Source organism: Notamacropus eugenii, chromosome 6 (genome assembly GCF_028372415.1).
Source record: "Notamacropus eugenii isolate mMacEug1 chromosome 6, mMacEug1.pri_v2, whole genome shotgun sequence".
Taxonomy (NCBI): domain Eukaryota; kingdom Metazoa; phylum Chordata; class Mammalia; order Diprotodontia; family Macropodidae; genus Notamacropus; species Notamacropus eugenii.
The window spans coordinates 36531686-36555642 of record NC_092877.1 but is presented as its reverse complement, the minus strand read 5'-3'; the positions used below and the strand labels follow the sequence as shown (position 1 = coordinate 36555642).

The window sequence follows — 23957 nt, the reverse complement described above, 5'->3', positions numbered from 1 at the left end:
AGAAAAACTCCAAGATCCAACAGCGCAGAGGAGTGAGTAGTACTGACCATATGTGTTCCCTGTGTGTATGCCTTACCATAGCTGTACTCTTAAGTTTCTTCCCATGAATCCCACGAACACTATGTATATCTGTGGAAAAATTAATCCCAGGTTTATGGAGGAAATGCTTTGTAGCTAATATTCTTACTATAATTGTCTTAATAAATCCTTTCTTAAGAGCTAATTGTGCCTCCTATCTGATTGTTATTGAGAAGCACACTGGTGGGTACTTAGGAGCCACATTTTTAGGAGTTAGTACTTCCCTTGTACCTTAGAAGTAATCATTCTCTCCCTTACGTTTCAGAACCAAACTTGCAAATCCACGATTGCTGAGTTGAGGAGGTGATCCTTCAAGGGTGATACGCTAGGGTGGCTTGTGCAAGATATATTTGGATCCCCTATGCATTTTCATGGATCCACGAGAAAGACCCTCCATCTGAGAGATCTTATCTGAGATCTGAGGCTCTTCATCTTGGATGCCTAGCCCTGCAAGTATCTGCTAGGGTAATCTGAGGTCCATGAATCCCAAAGGGGTTCATAGAAAAATTTCAGAATGTCTGTGAACTTGGATGGTGAAAAAAATTGTATCTTCTTTTCACTAATCGCTAACTGAAATTTATCATTTTTTAAAAGGTTTATTCTAAGAAGGGGTTCATCTGCTTCACCAGACTACCACAGGTCCACAACACATCAAAAGATTAAGAACCCTTGCACTCAAATAGAATTCCCATTGTTTTTCTTATTTTGTTTCAAATTATAATTGAACCATCAGATTTCCGGTGTGTTTCCTCTATGAGCCACACCAATTTCTATGAGATAACTTGCTTGGCTAAATGCCAAATAAATGTATTGATATGTGCTCTATTACTGTGTCCTGTTATGAGTATGGAAGCTAATATGAGAAGTGGATGCTGTATTCTCAGAATCTGAGGTAAAGCAATTTGTCTGGAGCACACTATGGGAACTCATCTACATTCACAATTTTTCACTTTTGAGCAGATTTAGCCTGCCTGCCTTACTATTATTACAGGAGTCAAGGTTGCTTGTCTGAAATCCTTAAGGACTAGGATGAGGTCTTCCTGATGACTTAGTAACATCAGGAGTTCAATCCTAAATGTAGACTCCCTTTGTGGAAACCCTACATTTCTTGGGGCTTTTCTGAATCTGTTTTCTTTCTGACTTAGCCTACTTGTTCTAATAAAGGATGAGTTTGGATCCTCATCAGGATTGCTCCATGCATTGTAGGTATCCAATGGGGAAATTTCAGGTACCCTATATGCTGAAGGGACCCAGAACAAAGTTTTGCCTGGCCCTCTGGATGGACTGCCCTATAACTTTCAGGGATCCCTAGAGAAATTTTGAGTGACCTAGGTGGCATCCAGTGGAATTTTTACCTAGGACCTACAGTTATGTGGCTTACTCAAGTTCACAAAGGCATTTAGTGGAAGAGGAGACCCAAAGGGAAGTCCTCTATCCAAATCACACATCCTTTCCACTGTACATACTACTTCTCTATTAATTTCCAGACTATTTGTGAACTGTCACATAGACTTTACCAAAAAAGCATCCCAGGGGATTTCCTGGGGCCAGAAAATGTTTAACTGGGGGGACAGTTTGTTTCCCTCCCCTCAGCTAGTTGATGTCATCAAAGAATGTAACCCTAGATGAAAGGCAATGACACCAGGTGATCCCTCTACAAAGAATGAAGACATTTCTCTAGTGGAATTAAAGAAAAACTTGCCACTGTACATGCAAAAAAAAAAAAATTGGCACACTCAAAAAACCACCAACCTAGTTCAGAACAATCAGAGCTGCCCCAAAGTGGAAGGGGTTCCCCTGAGAGCTCTCATCACTGTAGGTAATAATAAGCAGCGGCTGGATCAAATCATCAGTCAGATATACTGTAGCAAAGATTCTTGCCCAGGTAGAGGTCAGCTTGGACAGTCTGTGATGCTGTAACGTCTGTATCAGGATGGATATTTCTAGGCATTTAATTCAATGTTACAAATAATATTTGTTGACTGCTTACTAAGACGCTGCGTCAGGCTCTGAGGATAGGAGAAAAGAATGAAAGGAGCCCCTGTCTTCAAGGAGAAAACATTTGAATACAGAGATGCAACACGCACAGAAATAAGGAGTATATTACAAGGAGGTCATGTAAGAAGGGAAGAGCCAGAGGATTAAGGAAGGATTCACAAAGGAGAGTTCACCTGAACTGAGCCTGGAAAGCAAATGTGAATTCTAAGAGGCAGAATTAAGGAGCGAGAGCATTTCAGGCATTGAGAACAGAATGTGCAAATGCATGGAGATAGGAGACAGAAGGTTAGGTTTGGGAAACAGCTCGTAAGTTAGTTTGGCTGAAACACAGATTAGAATAATACAGAGTAAAGCTTAAAAAGTAGAGGGAGGGAAGGAGAGTCAAGTCTAGACAGAAGAGTTTAGAGGCAACAGGGAACCAGTAAGAATTTCCCAGCAGAGAAGTGATATGATCAGACCTGTGACTAAGAAAGATTATTTCCTTTTTGTTTTTGATATCTCCTCAAGGATTTAGTTTTTTAATAATATTTTATTTTTTCCCAATTACAAGTAAAGACAATTTTTAACATTCTTGCTTAAATTTGGTGCTCCAAATTTTCTCCAATTCTCCCCTACCCCCTCCCTGAGACAACTGCAATTTGATATAGGTTAAACATGTGTAATCATGCAAAACATATTCCCCATGTTAGTTATGTTACGAAAGAAGATACAGACCAAAAGGAAAAAAAAAAACACAAAAAAATAAAGTGAAAATCATATGTTTTGATCTGCATTAAGATTTCATCAGTTCTTTTTCTGGGTGTAGACAGCATTTTCCATCACGAGTTAAGGAAGATTACTTTGGTAGCTAGATGGGAAGACTTGGAGAAGGAACAGACCAGAATCAGGGAGACCAATTATTAGGCTATTATGTTAGTCTAAGTCAGAGGAAAGGAAGCATGATGTTTTTAACAAAATAGAGAAGGTGGAACAGATGTAGGAAAGGAGATGGAGGTAGAACTGATAAGATCAGAGGATGAATGATGCAGGAGCGGAAAGTGAGGAAGAGAGAACAGAAACAGGTAAGGCTGATGGAGGGGCAACCTTAAGGGGAAAGTGAAGATCCATTTTGGATATGAGTTTGAAAAGCTCAAGGAACATCCAGAGAGAAATAACTAGCACAGAGCTGGCAAGGAAAAACTGGAGTTGAGGATCAATCAAGCCTAGCTATGTAGATATGGAAGTCACCAGGGTAGAAATAATCATGGAACTCATGGAAGTTGATGAGATCATCAAAGGGACTGAGGATAACATGGTTGGGGATAACTAATTTTTGAAGTGAATCTAACAGCCTTAGGAAAGTCTCTTTAATGTCCTTATCTGTTCATTCCAAATATTCTCTAATGTGAAATATTGTGCCCTAGCCAGTAAGAAAGCTTATCTATGTAAATCCACTCACTCCAATCAAACAGAATACAGAGGGCCCAGGCTTCTCATAGAATCCATTGAATATGCAAACTAGGTATAAATGATTACTAGATAATATCAAATCAAAGGAATAAACTAGACTTGAAAAATTCTTCATTAATTTAGAAGGAGTGAAATACTTCCAGTCACTGGATAAAACAAGATGTCTACGCAGGAAGTGTACTGAGATTAGTCAAAGATCTCAGTCATCCTTTGTGGGGCTTTGATAAAATAGCAAGCCAGTTCAGAATCAGATATTGCAATAGCAGGCCAGCCTAGTGGTAGAAGCAGTTTCAAGCAAGCACTGGAAAGGAGATCACTTAATTTGTTAAATGGCTAGTTGCTATTGAGGAGATACTACCTAGTCAAATATCACCTAGACATGGTGAGTCAGAGTGCTAGCAAAAACCACTCTCAGCATCTCAGGGTTATCCTGAGGTGAGAAATAGCCAGCTAGCCAGTATGAGTGGAGGTTAGGAGAGTAAGCCTACAGCCTTGCTACATCTGTAATCTTTAGCATATGCCCAAGTCTGTCTAAAGTAAACTTCATTCAAGGCTCAGCTAAAGTGCTACCTTCTGACTTATATGACCTGATGTTGAGTGAAAGGAGCAGAACCAGGAGAACTTTGTGCACAGCAACGACCACAGTGTGCGAGAGTTTTTTCTGGTAGACTTGGAATTTTGTAATAACACAAGAACTTCTTTAAAAAAAAATAATAAAATCCCAATGGTGGTTCTCTAAGGCAAAATGCCTTCCACACTCAGAGAAAGAAATATGGAAGTCATTCACAGAATGTAGCAGATCATGTTTGTGTATGTGTATGTTTTTGTGTATCATGTTTTGATTTGTTATATGATTTCTTCCATTTATTTTAGTCCAACTACATAGCATGACTATAGTGAAAATGTACTCAATAGGAAAGTATATGTAGAACCTATACAGAACTGTACGCAGTTGTGGGGAGGGAGGGGGGTAGCGGGGGGGTAGGTGTGGGGGGGATAAAATCTCAATTGTATGGCAGTGATCATTAAACATTAAAAAATAATTAAAATAAAATAAAAAAATAAAGTGCTACCTTCTACAGGAAGTCTTTTCTTACCCACCTTGGTGTTAGTGTTCTCTCTTTCCTCAAATCACCTTACATATGTACTTACCTTTGTGAATATTGTATCCTATCTCTCCTTGACCCCAGAGATGGTAAGTAATCTTCTTGACAGCAGGGAATGTTGGGTTTTGGTCTTTGTATCTCCAGGGCCTGGAACACTGCCTTGCACGCAGTAGATGCTTAATAAATGCTTGTTGAAGGCAGTTTTCAGAGGAAGAAATTAAAGCTATCTATAGTCATGAAAAAATGCTCTAAATCACTATTGATTAGAAAAATGCAAATCAAAACAACTCTGAGGTATCACATCACACCTATCAGATTGGCTAACATTACAAAACAGGAAGATGGTAAATGCTGGAGAAGATGGGGGAGAGTTGGAACACTAATTCATTGTTGGTGGAGCTGTGAGCTGATCCAACCATTCTGGAAAAATATTTAGAACTATGCTCAAAGGGTTACAAAAATGTGCATACCCTTTGACCCAGAAATATCGCTTCTAGGACTGTATCCCAAAGAGATCATAAAAATGGGAAAAGGACCACGTGTACAAAAATATTTATAACAGCCCTCTTTGTGGTGGCCAAGAATTGAAAATTGAGGGGATGCCCATCAACTGGGGAATGGCTAAACAAGCTGTAGTACATGAATATAATAGAATACTATTGGGCTATAAGAAATGATGAGCAGGAAGACTTCAGAGAGCCCTGGAAGGACTTATATGAACTGATGCTGAGTGAAATAAGCAGAACCAGGAGAACACTGTACACAGTAACAGCCACAGTGTGTGAGAAATTTTTCTGATAGACTTAGCCCTTCATAGCAATACAAGAACCTAAAGCATTCCCAGAGGACCCTTAAGGCAAAATGCCATCCACATCCAGAGAAAGAACTATGGAATCAGAACACAGAATGAAGCAGATTTTTCTCTTGTGTTATGTTTTGTTTTGGTTTGTTTTTTCTCATGGTTTCCTCCATTTAATTTAAATTTAATTTTCCTCCTCATTTTAATTCCTCTATGAAACATGACTAATGTGAAAATGTGCTTAATAAGAATGTATATCTAGAAACCATATAAGATTGCATGCCATCTCGGGAAGGGAAGAGAAGAAAACCTAAGACTTATGGAAGTGATTGTGGAAAACTGAAAATAAATAAATTTAAAAAATAAATGCTTGTTGAATTAGATTGGATTAGAGCAGGAAAAGAGCCTAGAAGAGCAGTGACACTTGGTGACACTCATGGCTAGAGGAGGGAAGATGGATAATGGCTCAGCAAAGGAGAAGATAAAGAAACAAACAGGTACAAGGAGAACTAGAAGAAAATAGCGTCAAGAAAGCCAAAGGATAAAGGTCATCAAGAGTGTGAAAAGTGACTGGAAAGCTAAGAAGGAGGAAGGCCAACCATCTGAAAGTTGAGAGATCACTTTAGAAAAAGCACTTTTAGTAGAATAAAGTAGGAAGGTGGTTAAAGAAGAGAATAACTTTCTAGGAACCTGGAAAAACAAGGAGAGATATAGAATGAAAACCTGAGAAGATAGCTGATGACCACCCGGCGATACTTGTAAGTGTAAGAGAAAGAGTAAGAAGAGAGAGAAAGATGGAAGGGAGTGGGGAGGGAGTGATTGATGGGAAAAGCTCCCAGAGGAGATGGAAAGGGATAGGATCATGGCACAAAGAGAAGGGTTAGATTTGGCAGAGAGAAGAGCCACCTTATCACCTCTTCCTCAAAGATTAAGTCAAAGACAGAGTATCAGGACTTTGAGGTGTTGGACTGGAGAGTTGAGAGGACTCAGGATGGATGACCTTGGTTTTTCTATCAAGTAGGCTTAGGAAAGTAGGAGGTAAGGACATCTTTGTGATGGAAATGGGCAGAAGTTGAAAAAGACAAATTTGGGCTTGATGTAGGGGAAAACTTCTTAGCCATTAGAGCTAAGTGAAATGGGCCTCTCTGGAAGGTCTTCAAGCAAAGCCTGGAAGACCACTTTTCAGATAGCAGAGGAGATTCTAATTCGGAGATGGACTGGAGCAGGTAGCCTCTGGGGTTATTTCCTAATCTGTGATTTTTGTCATCCACTAAGAAAAACCAAATTGGGGGAGGCACAGGGGTCTCAGAACTGGACTAGCCACTTGTAAGAGTATGAAAGTCAAACATGAGAAATGCCAGGCAACCATAACGTCACAGATGAATTTAGAAAAATATGAATTTGTACTAGACATCAATATGCTCAGGGCTTCTTGTAGAATCAAGTACACAAGAATATCACTAGAAAAGGCAGGTGCTGGAGCTGACTCAAGATTAAAGTTGAGCAGGACAAAGCTGATAAGCCGAACTGGTCAACTTTACCGATGTAGGTGAAAGGATGAAAAATCTGAAAACTGAGATGTGAAGACCATAGCCAAACCCTAGGGTAATTCTCCACAAGTCAGTTTCAAATGCCAAGTGGAAAGCAGAAAAAATATAAAATACCACACAGTGATTGAAAATGTGATTTTAAAAAAACAACTATCTTCTTCTGTTCTTCAACTTATTGTCTCTATATTTTATCTACTTTCTACACTGCTTATCCAAATAAAACCCCTTCCAAGTGATGGAAGAATGCAGACTGATAACCTCTCCCTTCATTTATTCTAAGAAATCAAGACACATTTGGCCTCTTTCAGTCCCTTGGAAAGAAGCAAAGAGGTTCAGTGTGAGAAAATGGGGATAACTGAGTACGAGATGTCCTCTCTAGTGTAGGAGTCTCTCAAGGCACTTTCATATCAAGAAGAAAGAACAAAAGGAGACCATGAAGAAAAAGACTTTTCTCTGGGGTGTGCCAGGTCTAATGAAGGTGTGGGGGGAGCAGCAAGGGGAGATCTGCAGCTTTTTGAGAGTAGAACCTACTTTTCCTTTTCTTGAGCCCTAGAAATCAATGGGGTGGAGGTGGGAGAGAGAAGGAGGTAGTGCTGACAGTCAAGTCTCTGAGTACCATATGACATGGGGGGACATGCCTCCTGTTCCATCACAGCACATATTGAGGAGGGACCACAGCATTGTGGCTATCGCATGACTCTTTCAGCAAACATTGATTATGCATCTGCTAGAGGCAGGGCCCTGTGTGAAGTATGAGGATGCAAAGTTTTTTTTTTAAAGGTAAAGCTCTTGGTGGCAAAGTTTGCCCCCATATATGGGATACCACTAAAACATCCCTTTTTCTTCCCTCAGTATTGAAGGAGACATGGGAAAAAATCAAACCACAATACTGACAGGTCTATCCAGGGGTGGGGAACCTGTGGCCTCGAGGACACATGTGGCATTTTAGGTCCTGTAGCCCTTTGGCCAAATCCAAACTTCACAGAACAAATCCCCTTAGATTTAGTCAAAGGGCGAGCTTGGGAAGGGTAGCATCAAAGAAAGCAGGTGCCCTTGGGTTAACACACATTCTTAAGTTGTTGGTTTTTTATGTGTCTCATGTGCCTAACATGATTATAGATACCCTAAGGGGCCATATGTCATTACTTTTCTGTACAGTCACCCACTGCTTGCCTCCCTGTACATTTCAAAGAGAAAGGGGGAAAAGGATGCCAAGTGTTATAAAGAAAAGCATTTTGTTCTCCAAATGATCACATGAAGCACCAATTGTCTTCTTACCACTATGATCGCAAGCAATAATTATGAAGGAAACTGTGCAAAGCATTTACAGAGACATGTTCAGTTCTAGGGTTCATCCAACCTTCTTAATTTTCCTTCATTTAAATAACATTGTCCCACCCTCATACTAATGGCCCATCCTAGGGCAGTGTCATCCTTGAGAAGGGGTCAGGTCCAGCTGTTTGTTGTCATTACCCTCTTGTAGAAAGCAGGTACTCAACTTGTTTGTTGGATGGAAGATTAAAGCCCCTAGTTCCTCAACATAGAACTGGGCAAAGATTCTCTGTTATTGAAAAACCCTGATTGCTACAGCCATGGAATTCCTGGACAGAGAGAGACCACATAACAGAAATGACCAATTACAGACAGCAGCTCTAAGGTCTAAAATACAAGGACACGTAAGCTAGGATCCTCCCCCTCTGCCCCAGAACATCTAGAAATCAAATCCCAAACACATGCCCAAGTAGAGCAGGCTGGTTACTGTGAGTACTTAGTAGAAAAGTGACCTGGAGCAATCACAAATATTCTGATAGAGCAAAGGTTCAAGTTAGAGAAGTGGGGCAAGGGGATTGGCATTTTCCCGCTCCCTTTTGCTTCCTCACCATAAAAATTATTTTCCTTTCTGTTCTTTCTTCCTATGCTGGGATAGAAAATGATATGATCGATTGGGGAATATGGAAACACAGCATTTCAGCACGGGAAGGGACTTCCACAACTGCATAGTTCAACTTGTACTTGAAAATTATCCCCACTACAACACAGCCAATTACTAAGTGGTCATTCAGCTTTTGCTTATAAACCTCCAATGAGAGCAAGCTTCACTGTCTGGGCAAGTCACTTCATCCTGTTTACCTTAGTTTCCTTCTCTGTAAAATGAGCTGGAGATGGAAATGGCAAACCACTCCAGTATCTCTACCAAGAAAACTCCAAAATGGGGTCATGGAAAGTCGGACACAACAGAAAAACTAAATAACAACAACTGATATAACAGGCAGCATAAAATAATGGAGGACCGGTTTTGGAAAGGAAAAATCTTGAGTTTTTCCAGTTTTGCTGCCTATGTGATTTTTGGTAAGTCACTGTACTTCCTGAGACCTCGTGCTCCTTTTTCCTCAAGAAAGCAAACAGAGTGTGGATTAGCTACACAAATTGCAGTATATGAATGTGCTAGAAAATTACCACACTGTAAGAAGTGACAATTGTGAAGAATTCAGAGAAAGTTGGGAAGACGTAAGAAATGCCACAGTGTGAAGGATGCAGAACCAGGAAAACAATACATACTACAAGAGAATAAATGCTAAGATCAATAAAATGAAACTGAATCACGAGTAATTATATTTACCAAGCTCAATATCACATGACATGAGAAAATGAGCCTCTCTCTTTTTATTGGAGAAACAGAGGAATTGGGGTAGAACATGTAACGTATGTAATTAGACAAAACTCAATGTGTTACAAAGTTTTACTGACCTGCTGGCTTTTTGCTTTTGTTTTATTTATTTAATTCACCAAATATTTCCCAATTACATGTAAAGAAATTTTTAACAATTATTTTTTAAAACTTTGAGTTCCAAATTCTCTCCCACCCTCCTTGAGAAGGCAAGCACTTTGATTTCAATTATACATGTGAGGTCATGCCAAACATATTTTCATATTAACCATGTTGCAAAAGAAGACAAAAACAAAATAAGACAGTAAAAAACAAAACTTCCAAAGCATGCTTCAACCTGCATTCAGAGCTCATCAATTCTCTTTCTGGAGGTAGATAGCATTTTTCATCATGAGTCCTTTAGAATTGTCTTGGATCATTGTCTTCATCAGAGTAGCTAAGTCTTTCCCATCTGATCTGCTGTTACTGTATACAATGTTCTCCTGGTTCTGTTCACTTCACTTTGCATCAGTTCATGTAGGTCTTCTCAGGTTTTTCTGAAACCATCCTGCTTGTCATTTCTTATAGCACAACAGTATTCCATCACAATCATATGTTCAGCCATTTTCCAACTGATGGGCACCTTGATTTCAAATTCTTTGCCAACACAAAAAGAGCTGCTAAAAATATCTTTTGTACAAATAGATCCTTTTCTCTTTTTTTGATCTCTTTGGGATACAGACTTAGTAGAGGTATGGCTAGGTGGAAGGGTATGCAGAGTCTTATAGCTTTTTTGGCTTACCTCCAAACTGTTCTCCAGAATGGTTCACAACTCCACCAACAGTGTTCAAACCATTAGTGTTCCAATTTTTCCACATCCTCTCCAGCATTTGTCGTTTTCCTTTTCTGTCATATTAGACAGTCTAATAAGTGTGACATGATATCTCAGAGTTGCATTTCTCTATTCAGTAGTAATTTAGAGGATTTTTTTCGTGTGACATTTAATAGCTTTGATTTCTTCTTCAGAAAATTGCCTGTTCCTATCCTTTGATCATTTATCAATTGTGGAATAACTGTTATTTTTATAAATTTGGTTCAGTTCCCTATATATTTGAGAAATGAGGTCTTTATCAGAGAAACCTACTGTCAAAATTTTTTCCCAGTTTTCTGCTTTCCTTCTAATTTTGGCTGCATTAACTTTGTTTGTGCAAAACCTTTTTAATTTCATGTAATCAAAATTATCTACTTTATGTCCTTCAGTCTCCTCTATTTCTTGTTTGGTTATAAACTCTTCCCTTATCCATAGAACTGACAGGTACATTTTTTCCATGCTCTCCTAATTTGTTTACATCATCCTTTGGGTCTAAAACATCTAATCATTTTGACCTCATCTTGATATATGGTGTGAAGATGTTGGTCTCTGCCTAGTTCCTGCCAAACTGCTTTCCAGTTTTCCCAGCAATTTATGTCATATGTTAACTTCTTACCCTAAAAACTTAGATCTTTGGATTTATCAAACATTAGATTACTATGGTCATTTACTATTATGCATTGTGTACCTAATCAATTCCACTAATTCACCATTCTATTTCTTAGCCAGTACCAGATTGTTTTAATGATTACCATTTCATAATACAGTTTGATATCTAGTATTGCTAGGCCACCTTCCTTCACAATTTTTTTCATTGGGGGGCAGAGCCAAGATGGCGGAGTAGAAAGACGCACATACACATAGCTCCGAACCCACAACCCACAGAACGGCTAGAGGGGAGTAACTCATGGTGAATTCTGCACCCAGAGGCCACGGAATATTGGAGCGAGGGAGATTTCTGTTCTGGAGAGACCTGCAAACCTCTCACGGGGGGTCCTTCGCGCTGTGGACTGGGCGCCGGGACTGGGAGCTGAGTGCAGCCCTGCAGCGGCCGCGACACCATGAGGAAAAGATCCGAACGGGCTACGGGGACGAGATATTCTGCGGCCACGAGGGTCCCTCCATCCACAGAGGGACCTGCAAACCTCTCGCAAAAGGTCCGTCACGCTGCAGATGCGGAGCCCAGCCCGGACCTGCGGCGGCCGCGGCTCCAAGAGGTACAGATCCGAGCAGGCTTTAGGGACGGGATCTCCAGCGGCGGCACAAGCCCCCCCACCCACAGGTGACGAGGGTCGGTGAGAGAGTCTCTTTGGCGGGTCGAGAGGGGAGTGGGGTGCCCCCATGGCTCGGGCCCCCCCGGGAGATAGACGCTGAGAGGCGGCTGCAGACAGGGGCTCCCCAAGCAGGCGGGAGCCTGGATCCATTGTGGAAGGTCTGTGCATAAACCCCCTGAGGGAACTGGGCCTGAGAGGCGGCCCTGCCCCGACCTGACCATCTGATCTTAATTCTCACACTGAATAGCAGCCCTGCCCCCGCCAAAAGCCCTAAGGTGGGAAGCAGCATTTGAATCTCAGTCCCCAAACGCTGGCTGGGAGGACCAGGAGGCGAGGTGGGTGTGAGGAGAATATTCAGAGGTCAAGCCACTGGCTGGGGAGAATGCCCAGAAAAGGGAAAAGAAATAAAACTATTGAAGGGTACTTTCTTGGAGAAAACACACCTCCTCCCTTCCTTTCTGACGAGGAAGAACAATGCTTACCATCAGGCAAAGACACAGAAATCAAGGCTTCTGTGTCCCAGCCCACCCAATGGGCTCAGGCCATGGAAGAACTCAAAAAGAATTTTGAAAGTCAAGTTGGAGAGGTGGAGGAAAAACTGGGAAGAGAAATGAGAGGGATGAAAGAGAAGCATGAAAGGCAGATCAGCTCCCTGCTAAAGGAGAACCAAAAAAATGTTGAAGAAATTAACACCTTGAAAACTAGCCTAACTCAATTGGCAAAAGAGGTTCAAAAGGCCAATGAGGAGAAGAATGCTTTCAAAAGCAGAATTAGCCAAATGGAAAAGGAGATTCAAAAGCTCACTGAAGAAAATAGATCTTTCAAAACTGGAATGGTACAGATGGACGCTAAGGACTTTATGAGAAAAACAGATATCACAGAACATAACGTGAAGATTCGAAAAATGGAAGATAATGTGAAATATCTTATTGGAAAAGCAACTGACCTGGAAAATAGAATCAGGAGAGACAATGTAAAAATTCTGGGACTACCTGAAAACCATGATCAAGAGAAGAGCCTAGACATCATCTTCCATGAAATTATCAAGGAAAACTGCCCTGAGATTCTAGAACCAGAGGGCAAAATAAATATTCAAGGAATCCGCAGAACACCGCATGAAAGAGATCCAAAAAGAGAAACTCCTAGGAACATTGTGGCCAAATTCCAGAACTCCCAGGTGAAAGAGAGAATATTGCAAGCAGCTAGAAAGAAACAATTCAAGTATTGTGGAAATACAATCAGGATAACACAAGATCTAGCACCCTCTACATTAAGGGATCGAAGGGAATGGAATAGGATATTCCAGAAGTCAAAGGAACTAGGACTAAAACCAAGAATCACCTACCCAGCAAAACTGAGTATAATACTTCAGGAGAAAAAATGGTCTTTCAATGAAATAGAGGATTTTCAAATTTTCTTGATGAAAAGACCAGAGCTGAAAAGAAAATTTGACTTTCTAACACAAGAATGAAGAGAACCATGAAAAGGTGAACAGCAAAGAGAAGTCATAAGGGACTTACTAAAGTTGAACTGTTTACATTCCTACATGGAAAGACAATATTTGTAACTCTTGAAACATTTCAGTATCTGGGTACTGGGTGGGAGTACACACACACACACATGCACACACACACACATACATAGAGACAGAGTGCACAGAGTGAATTGAAGGGGATGGGATCATATCTTAAAAAAAAAAAATGAAATCAAGCAGTGAGAGAGAAATATTGGGAGGAGAAAGGGAGAAGCTGAATGGGGCAAATTATCTCTCATAAAAGAGGCAAGCAAAAGACTTATTAGTGGAGGGATAAAGAGGGGAGGCAAGAGAAAAACATGAGGTCTACTCTCATCACATTCCACTAAAGGAAAGAATAAAATGCACACTCATTTTGATAGGAAAACCTATCTCATAATACAGGAGAGTGGGGGACAGGGGCACAAGCAGGGTGGGGGGGAGGATGGAGGGGAGGGCATGGGGAGGAGAATGCAATCTGAGGTCAACACTCATGGGGAGGGAAAGGATCATGAGAGAATAGAAGTAATGGGGGTCAGGATAGGATGGAGGGAAATATAATTAGTCCTATACAACACAACTAGTATGGAAATCTTTTGCAAAACTACACAGATTTGGCCTATATTGAATTGCTTGCCTTCCAAAGGGAAGGGGTGGAGAGGGAGGGAGCTAAAGAAGTTGGAACTCAAAGTGTTAGGATCAAATGTAATGTTCTTACCACTGGGAAATAAGAAATACAGGTTAAGGGGTCAAGAAAGCTATCTGGCCCTACAGGACAAAAGAGAAGACGGAGACAAGGGCAGAGAGGGAGGATAGAAGAGAGAGCAGATTGGTCACAGGGGCAATTAGAATGCTTGGGTTTGGGGGGGGGGGAGGGGAGAAAAGGGGAGAAAATTTGTAACCCAAAATGTTGTGAAAATAAATGTTAAAAGTTAAATAAAAAAAAAAATAAAAAATTTTTTTCATTGATCCCTTTGACAGTCTTGATCTTTTATTCTTCCTGATGAATTTTGTAATTATTTTTTTCTAGCTCTGTAAAATAATTCTTTGGTAGTTTGACTGGCATGGCACTGAATAAGCAAATTAACTTAGGTAGAATTGTCATTTTTATTATGTTGGCTTAACCTACCTATGAGCAAGTAATATTCCTCCAGTGTTTTAGATCTGTCTTTATTTGTGTGAAAGGCATTTTGTAATTGTGTTCACATAATACTTTGCTTTATCTTGGGAGGTAGATTCCCTAGCATTTTATGTTGTCTACAGTAATTTTAAATGGAATTTCTCTGTGTTTTGTTGGCAGCATATAGGAAAGCTGATGACTTACGTGGGTTTATTTTATATCCTGTAATTTTGCTGACGTTGTTGTTTCTATTAGTTTTTTAGTTGCTCCTCTAAGGATGCCATCATATCATCTGCAAAGAATAAAAGATTTATTTCCTCACTGCCTACTTTTATTCCTTTGTTACAGTAAGCACCCAACATACACAGGTTCTTCGATCTGCTTTTCTAAAAGTAAAGGCAACTTCTGAGGGGTCAGCAATCATTTTAATCAAGCACATGTACCATTCACTTAGTTCAGGGGAAAAAGCAAGCACCCTGAACTTCAGAGAAAGTACAGAGAAATCAAAGATCAACAGACAGGCTTCCAAACTGTCTGGCATACATCACAGATGGACAGATAACTGCCTGACCATACATACATAGTTAAAGGAGAGGGAAGCACCAACACCTGGGTTTTCAAAGGGGAAGGGAGGGGGCACGTTCCTTAGCAACTTCTCAGAGTCTCATCTGGCACAAAAAGTTTCTTCCAAAAACTAAGCCCCAAATACAACTGTACCTCAGAGTCTTCATACACTTTTTAGAGCCAGAGGGCATCACAACCCCTGAGAACCAGTGCCTCATTAACAAAAGATGTGAGCCTTCCTACAAATCTTCCCAGGCCCATTAGTGGGTGGGGAAGATCTTCTTTAATCACGCTATTCAGAGGCACTTGATTATACTAAAAGAAAAACAGCAGAAGATCCTACTTTGCTTGCCATCACATCCTCCAGTTTCTTTTTCTTGTTTTATTGCTATGGTTAGCATTTGTAATACAATATTGAATAATAGTGGTGATAATGGGCATCTTTGCTTCACTCCTGATTTTATTGGAAAAGCTTCAAGTTTATCCCCATTGCAGATAATGCTTGCTCTTAGTTTTAGAAAGACGCTACTTACCATTTTGAGAAAGGTTCCATTTATTCCTATGCTTTCTAGTGTTTTCAATAGGAACGGCTGTTGTAGTTTGTCAAAGGTTTTTCTGCATCTATTGAGCTAATCATATGATTTTTGCTATTATTGTTAATGATACGGTCAATTATACTGAGAGTTCTCCTAATACTGAATCAGTCCAGCATTCCAAGTATAAATCCCACTTAGTCATAGTATATGATCTTTGTGCCATATTGCTGTAATCTTCTTGCTAGTATTTTATTAAAAATTTTTGCATTGATATTCATTAAGGAAATTGGTCTATAGTTTTCTCTTACTGTTTTAGTTCTTCCTGGTTTAGGTATCAGCACCATATTTGCATCATAAAAGGAATTTGGTAGGACTCCTTCTTCACCTATTTTTCCAAGTAGTTTATAAGGTACTGGAATTAGTTGTTCTTTAAATGTTCGATAGAATTCATTTGTGAATCCATCTGATCCTGGAGACTTTTTCCTTAGAGAAGTCATTGCTGATTTCTTGAACTTCTTTTTCTAAGACAGGATTATTTAAATATTCTATATCCTCTTCTGTTAATCTGGGCAATTTATATTTTTGTAAATATTCATCCATTTCTCTTAGATTGCTAATTTCATTGACATATAATTGAGCAAAATAATTCCTAATAATTGCTTTAGTTTCATCTTCATTGGTGGTGTATTCACTCTCTTCATTTTTATAGCAATAATTCAGTTTTCTTCTTTTTTAAATTAAATTAACCAATAGTTTACCTATTTTATTGGCTTTTCATAAAAACAGTCCGCACTTTTATTTATAAGTTCAATAGTATTTTTACTTTCAATTTTATTAATCTCCTCCTTGATTTACAGGATTTCCACTTTGGTATTTAATTAGGAATTTTTTGTTAGTTCCTTTTCTAGCTTGTTTGTTTTTAGTTGCATGCCCAAAGCATTGATCTTATCTTTGTCTCTTTTACTGATATATGCAGTTATTGATATAAATTTCCCCCTAAGTGCAACTTTGGCTGCATCCCTCAAATTCTGGAATCTTGTCTCATTGTTGTCATTCTCATTAATGCAATTGTTGATTTGTTTGGGGAAGCTAGGTAGCACAGTGGACAGAGTACCAGGCCTGAAGTCAGGGAGATTGACCTTCCTAATTTCAAATCTGGCCTGAGACACTTACTAGCTGTGTGACCCTGGACAAGTCACTTCACCCTGTTTGCCTCAGCTCGTCATCTGTAAACTGAGCTGGAGAAGGAAATGGCAAATCACTCCAGTATCTCTGCCAAGAAATCCCCAAATAGGGTCATGAAGAGCTGGACACAACCAAATAAGAAAAATTTGATCTTGGACCCACTCATTCTTTAAGATTAGATTATTTAGTTTCCAAATAGCTTTTGATCTATGCTTCGATTAAATGGAATTTTTCTTTTGCATTTTAGTCCCCAAAGGGTATATTTAATATTTCTGCTTTCCTGAAGTTAGTTATGAGGTTTTTATGCCCAAACACTGACCTGTCATTTTTTAATATTTGTTATAAGGAGTTCCTTTTGCTAGATTGGAGAGAAAAAAGGGACATATTTGGAAATGACCATGATGTAAAAGCAAAAGGTACCAATAAGACTTCATAAAAGAAAACAAAAGTAAAACGAAAAGGTTGGAAAAAATGACCTTCCAGAGCTAAGGTTCTGTAATTTATATGTAAAGCCTTTTGAATATGCAAGTGCCTGCCTCAAGTTCAAAGAGAGGTGTTCATGCGTGTGTATATGTGTGCATGCGAGTGTGTGTGTGTGTCTGTGTGTGTCTGTATGTATGTTTAGGGGCCTTTTTATAGAACCTTCTTACCACTTTCTATTACAGAACAGTTTTCTAACCATGCCATGACCTGAACCTAAATCCTCTGGAAATGACCAATGAGATCTGGGGTCTCATATGAAATGGGAGGTTGAATCTCACCTCAGGCCTCAATGGAGATCCACCTCCCTCCACAGTCTACAAAATAAGACTTCCAACGCCAAATACATCCTTGCTGTAAATTACCATACATGCTAGGGAAAAGATGTGAATGGATCACACACACACATGTATTCAACTTCCAAATACCTAAATCTACAACTTTTTCTTTACTAACTTCCAATATAAATACCCTAATAGAGTATTTTCCAATCTAAAGTGAAGTACAGACTGGTAAAATATTTACATTCTCTACTAAGAACTGCTCCTCCCTCTATACCTTCAGGGCAAAGAAGGGGAAGATGGAGGAAGATGATGAACCCAATGAATCTCAATAGTTCAGGGGGACAGGAAGAAGGTCAGGGCTGGAAGACCAAAACAGAGAGAAAGATAAGGAAGAGTTCACTTTTAATAGGTTTTAAGAAGTAAGGACTTTTGGTAATAAAAGTTTTGTGGACCAGTAAAATTTTGTCAGACCACAAATGTTTGACAGCAGAACAAAGCAAGCATAGATGTCATTTTGTCCAATCCTCTCATTTAATAGGTGAGGAAAATAAGGCCCAGATGTCTTGCCCAATGTCACAGAGTAAGGGGGATGGGGGGCAGGGCTAGCAGTAGACTCCTGACTTCTTAGTCAGGGCTCCTTCTCCTTCTCCACACTTCCTTCCTCATGCAAGGAATTTAGCCACAATATGGGTAGTGACTTTGGCATGTACACAGACCCAGATCAATTAGCTTCCTGGGAGGGTTTGTGGGCTTGTGGTGAAGGAAGAAGCAATTCCCAGGAGTGCGTGTATATGTGTGTACACATATATATTTGAATTCAAACTTAAGACTTAAAGATGGAAGTTTATAGGATCACAGATTTAGAGATGGAAGGAATAATCATAGTCACTGAACCTAACCTGCTCACTGTACAGCTGAGGGAATGAAGACAAGGGCAACTATGATTTGCTCAAAGTCACACAGGTAGGAAGTAACAAAGACAGAACTGAAACGTAGGATTCTACACTTCAAATTTAATGTTCTTTTCAATATACCATGTTCAGCCACTCTGGTACATGAAACCCTAAGAAATCATCCAGGAGGGGAACTTAAAAATAAATTCCCTGGTCCAATTCCTTCATTGTGGCAAAAGAGGAAACCAAAGTCCAGAAGGGAATAACCTGACCTAAGTCACCCACCCAGACATTCAAGAGCAGATCCAAACTCAAACTCAAACCAAGGTTCTCCAATTCTCAACCTGTGTCCCACATTACCTGCTCTGAACCTCAACTGATAGAATTCAGCCCAACTACGGATCAAAGAAAAAAAACAAAATCAAATATAGACTGTTGTCCACTCAAAATAAACAATGAAATGAAAAGTAGGAAACTGCTAAGAAAAAAAACGGTTAGTATAACTGGCCAAGTAGCCCCTGTCCAGTGATTACAGGGTGACCCCACAGAGGAGGGATCTGTTTCTTTTACATTAACACAGAACTAAACGAGCTCAACCCAAAATATTCTCCAGAATCCCAGGATTTAATCCAGATGACTTCTAGATGTCTGGTTTGGGAGTGATGCGAATGGACTTAACTGGTAACTTTCAAAACTTCAATCCACAGAAGCAATTTTTAAAAATAAGTCAACCCAAATTGGGATATCATCAGAATAGTAAGCATCTGGTAAAGAACTCCCTCAATCGATGTACCTCAACCTCTTTCCTTTCACTTACAGATAGTTTTAGAGAATTGCCTGAAGACACTAAAATAGTTAAGTGACTTGTCCAGAGTCCTCCGATCAATTTGAGGCAGACATGGAATGGGACTCCAAGATTCAGCTGTGTTCCTCAATGCCACATTGCTTCAAAGTAACAAAGTTTTTAACAAGTTGAAAACTGGTTAAAACTCAGTTAAAAAAAACCTTAGGCAAAGTTCTTTTGGTTAAAAACGTTTATAATATCCCTAGACTTCGCATAGTTACTCATACTCAAAATTTGTTTTTAAAAAACCAACTCATCTTACTTCAAAATGTCCCCTTCCAGCTGAAAACTCTAATTGCTGCATATCTGACTTCCTGCATAAAACATAAACAGATAAACAAGCATAATCAGGTCTATAAGCATGACCTACAAAGAGAGACTGGGAATGCTGAGAAGAAAGGCCAAGGAGCAATGGGCACAGTCTGTATTATTTGTAAAAACTCACTACTGGGGGCCCAGGAGAGGATCGTGATTTATTCCTGTTTTGGAAACACATCGCTGGGTGATCCTTTGATATTTCTTAGGCTCTGGGAGGCTTGTACCCCTATCAATAGAACTCCCTTTAAACCCAGGGAGACATGGGAGTTCATGGGTGAACAGAGCAAAAAAGAACCTAAGTTAGCTAAGTCTCCTTTGTTGAAATGCTGAAAATTTCAGTCTTCTCTCCAGGAACGATGCAAAGTCTTTTGCCGGGGAGGCTGTAGAATTTCCCTCCTGGGAACAGTTTAAAAATAGGTTAGAGTTAGCCTGGGTTCAAGAATGCAGTGCTTCTCAACTGCAATAGATTGTATCAGAGATGTAAGAGGTCTATTCCAGTTGCATTTTCCTAAGTTCTTAAATAACTTAAGAAACCCAAGTTATCCTTCTAACAAATCATAAAATTGACTTCCCCAAAGTATAAAAACATCCAAACTGCTGGGTATTTGGGCCAAAAATATGCAACAAAACAATTTAGGATACTCACATAGTGGAGTTATTGGTGTCTCTTTTAGAGACCCAATTCAAGAGCATTCTCACAATAAACTTCTTTTTAAAAAATGCCACAGGAAATTATGGCCACCGTCACATGCGACATAAAAGCAAATCAAGCTAGGTTTTCCTTTGAGTCCCACAACAAAACACACCAGAGTCATGATGGAGGTCAGGAACAGTCCCTCATCACTAGCTCCAAAATGAGAAAAGGTGATAAGGTACCAAGACTTTAGTCTCCAAGCCCAAGTACAGGCAGCCACCCTTCAAAAAGCAGAAGCTGCTGTTCATGCAGACCCATCATACAGCAGCCCAGTCCCTAAATGGGCTCCTGTCTTCAGCACATACACATCTGCCTCTGAAGTCAATTCCATATGCCCTGTTCCTCCCAGCCAAGGCTGATTTTCTGGATTTGACAGAGGTTTTCCAAGGAAAATGAAGCATTCTGAACTATAATCATTCCCTGAACTCATGCTTTCTTGGACAGAGGGGGAAAAAACAAACCACTTTCTGGGATGTGACTCTATCAGCAATACAAAAAAGAAGGAAAAAGTACTGTCCATGAATTTGGTCCTTGCGCTGTGGTGGCAAGGAGGGCCTGAGGCATCTCCTATAACACCTCCTGGTGCCCTGCCCCAAGAGCAGACCCATTCTGCTCCAGCACCTTAGCCTTGTGAAACTCAGTAGCTCAGAGAAAAAGGCCTTGTGGTTGCCCACAACAATAATACAAGCAACATTAAAAAGGGGGAAGCAATTTAGGTCAAGGGGCTTCTAAAAAACACAGGATATTCAAGCTGGAAAGGGCGGTGGAGATCACTCTACCCAATTTCTTAATCTGTAAATAAGGAAACTGAGGCTCACAAAGGGAAACAGATATGTCCAAAATCACATAGCTAGTTAGGAGTAAGATTGGGGCCGAAACTCCCATCTCCCACCTTCTGGTTCAGGAATCTTTATATCACATTATGCCTCAATACTGTTCACTACCCCCTCGTTCTCTTATCTGCAGAAGACCAGAGGTCATGGGAATGCATTTGAGCCAGAAATAAACAGTTCTTTTTCTGCACATCTATAGTAAGCAAAAAGTAACAAGTGAATAAAAAGGTAGCATGGTGTGATTCCTGGAGATGGGAATCCCTCCTCCCACATTCACTACTGTGTGACCTCCACTCATGATGTCATTCGACCTCCCTTTGGCTAGGCTTTCTCATCACTAAAAGGAGGACAATTAGGTCTGCGGTCCCTAGCTCACAGGGTTGCTATAAAGATGAAATCTATAAAGCATTTCACCAGTGTTAGACACTCTACATAAATCTTAGTTATTATTAGAAAGTTTAGAGAGATAAGAACAGTTTTCCTTAAACAGTGGTCTACAAGATGGTTCTCCCATGGAATCTTAATGATTCCCAAAGTAAAACTAAGGAGCCGATAGAGATTTTAATTTCAGTTAGATTCATTATTATGACAAACTTCTTAATTCATTTCAGATTATCAGTTACCAACATGCTTTAAATTAAGATGCCAGATTTTAAGATAGGAGAATTTTTGGAAAAACCCAGCACCTCAGTCTGCACCCCTGAATGGTAACCTAGCTTCTAACCCCAGAAGGATCATCATGGACAAGACACAATCTCATGTTATTATTGATCTCCCTCCCAGGGTTATTGGGAAAGAAGAACTTTCACCAAGAATGGTGAAACATTTTGCAAACATAAAGAACAAATAAATGTCACTGTGGTTGATTCTTTCAATGAACACATTCTGTTTGCATCCCTACCCCACTGGGTTCAGCTCTTTCCTGGTCTACACAGCCATGTGGTCAGTGACACTACCTCTTGTTTAAAGAGCCAAGCAATATAAGGGAGTAAGTGAAGGGAAGGTGCTAAAATCATCTGGGCACAACATCCATTAATTTAGCCTCAGGTATTGATCTTATATATTACTCATGATTTCATGTCCACCACTGCCAGACTAATTTTTCTACCTTGAGCCCCTCCTTTCCCCAGAACCCCACTCTCTGATCGAAAACTTTCACATGATGACCATTGTCTACAAGATTAAACCTAAACTCCTTAGCTCAAAGCACTCAAGATCCTTCATTAATTTGACTCTAGCCTCTCTGTCCAACCTGACCCCCATTATTCTCCCAATTCCACTGCATTATTGCAAAAATACGCCAAGTACCTTCCTGCCTCTGCTCAAATCATTTCACCGACCTAGAATATTCTCCCTCTTCCTTTCCACCTGTCTAGATTTTCTTTCCAGGCCTGATTCAAATCCTACCTCCAGGAAGCTTTCCCTAACAACTCAGTGATCTCTGTGAGGTATCAGAATACTGAAGTCAGGAAAATCTGAGTTCAAATACAGCTTCAGATACTTACTAGCTATGAGATACTGAGTAAGCCACTTAACCTGTCTGCTCAGTTTCCTCAACCGTAAAATGAGGATAATAATAGCACCTACCTCCCAGGTTGTTGTGAGCATCAGATGATATAATATTTGTAAAGAATCTAGCATAGTGCCTTGGCCACTTCCCTGGCTTATTCCTTTCCCCTTTTCCCTTTCTGCCTAAAATAAAAGCATTTAAAGCTACAAGGAATTTCAACTAAACCCCCTATTTTTTACACATGAGGAAGCTTACTGACTATTCCAATCATAAGGCACAATAACGATCTTATGAGCTACTGCAAACTTTTCGTGGGCAGGAGCCGTGCACAGAGCAGGCACTTAATGCTTGTCAGTAATATATACATAAAGAAAAATCCCTACTCAGACAACGTTAAAGAAGGAACTTGAAAGATCCTCATTTCACAGTACAAGAAATTATTATTAACATTCTCTTCACTAAACCACCTGGTAGGTGCCCAGTGTCAAAAATCTGCCCTAAATTAGAATGTGGGATTACCCATTACCAGACCTGAATGTCCTATAAACGTACTTAAGTTTGGGAGTGGACAGCTCACTTAAGTGACCGGTCTTATTGTGCTTCACAGCAGAGTTCAGAAGGAATCTCCTTCAAAACAATATTTCCAAAGAATCAGATCACCCAGAAACTTCTCAGGTTTTTAAAACTGAAAGCAGCATACTTGTTAGAACACTTACTGGAGGCCGATCTCTTTCAAGGGGGGATCATGGTTTAACACCACTTCCAAAACCCACTTTAACTGTTTTCTTTCCTGTCCCTCTAATGGACTTTGCTGTCCAAGCAGCATCCTGCAGAGGCAACAACTTAAAATATGTTACAAAGAAAGTCTAAACCCTGCTGTTTATTCTTCCAAAGATCGATGAGAGGTCCTTCACCTGGGGTCCCATGGCCCAGATTTCAGGGTCTGTACCCCTGAAGGGGGTAAATAATAGCTTTGTTTCCACTAACTTCTAACTAGAATTTAGCATTGCTCCAGGGACTGGGGAATCCCAAAAGCATAGAATCTCAGACTCGGAAAGCATAAGACTTTCCAGAAGGAAAAGTCTACCATGCAGGCATGCAGAGTCCAAGCTAATCCTAGGAGTCCTAACTGTAGTGAACGGAGAGCGTCCACGCACCCTTGTCCGAGGCGAACCAAAGCTGAGGGGGAGAAGGCTTCGACGTCTTACATAACCCTATCACAAAGCTCCCTAAGGACCAAGCAGACACTCTTGGGGAGAGATGGAAGGCACTGGAGGGATTCGGTCCCGTTCAACAAGCGTTTGGGAAGCCCCAGTTATGTGCAAGAAGTAGCTTAAGTAACTGACCCCCAAACCAAGCTCAATCACCCGCTGGTGGGACCCTCGTGGTCCCCACAAGCCGTGGCTGGGGC

At 40.2% G+C, this 23957-nt stretch overlaps 1 protein-coding gene across 6 annotated transcripts in view; it reads right to left on the bottom strand.

Annotated features, from left to right (window-relative positions):
- The window catches only part of DENND2B (DENN domain containing 2B), a 266149-nt gene that overhangs the window by 186622 nt on the left and 55570 nt on the right, over positions 1-23957 (bottom strand). The gene's annotated exons all lie outside the window — the stretch shown is intronic.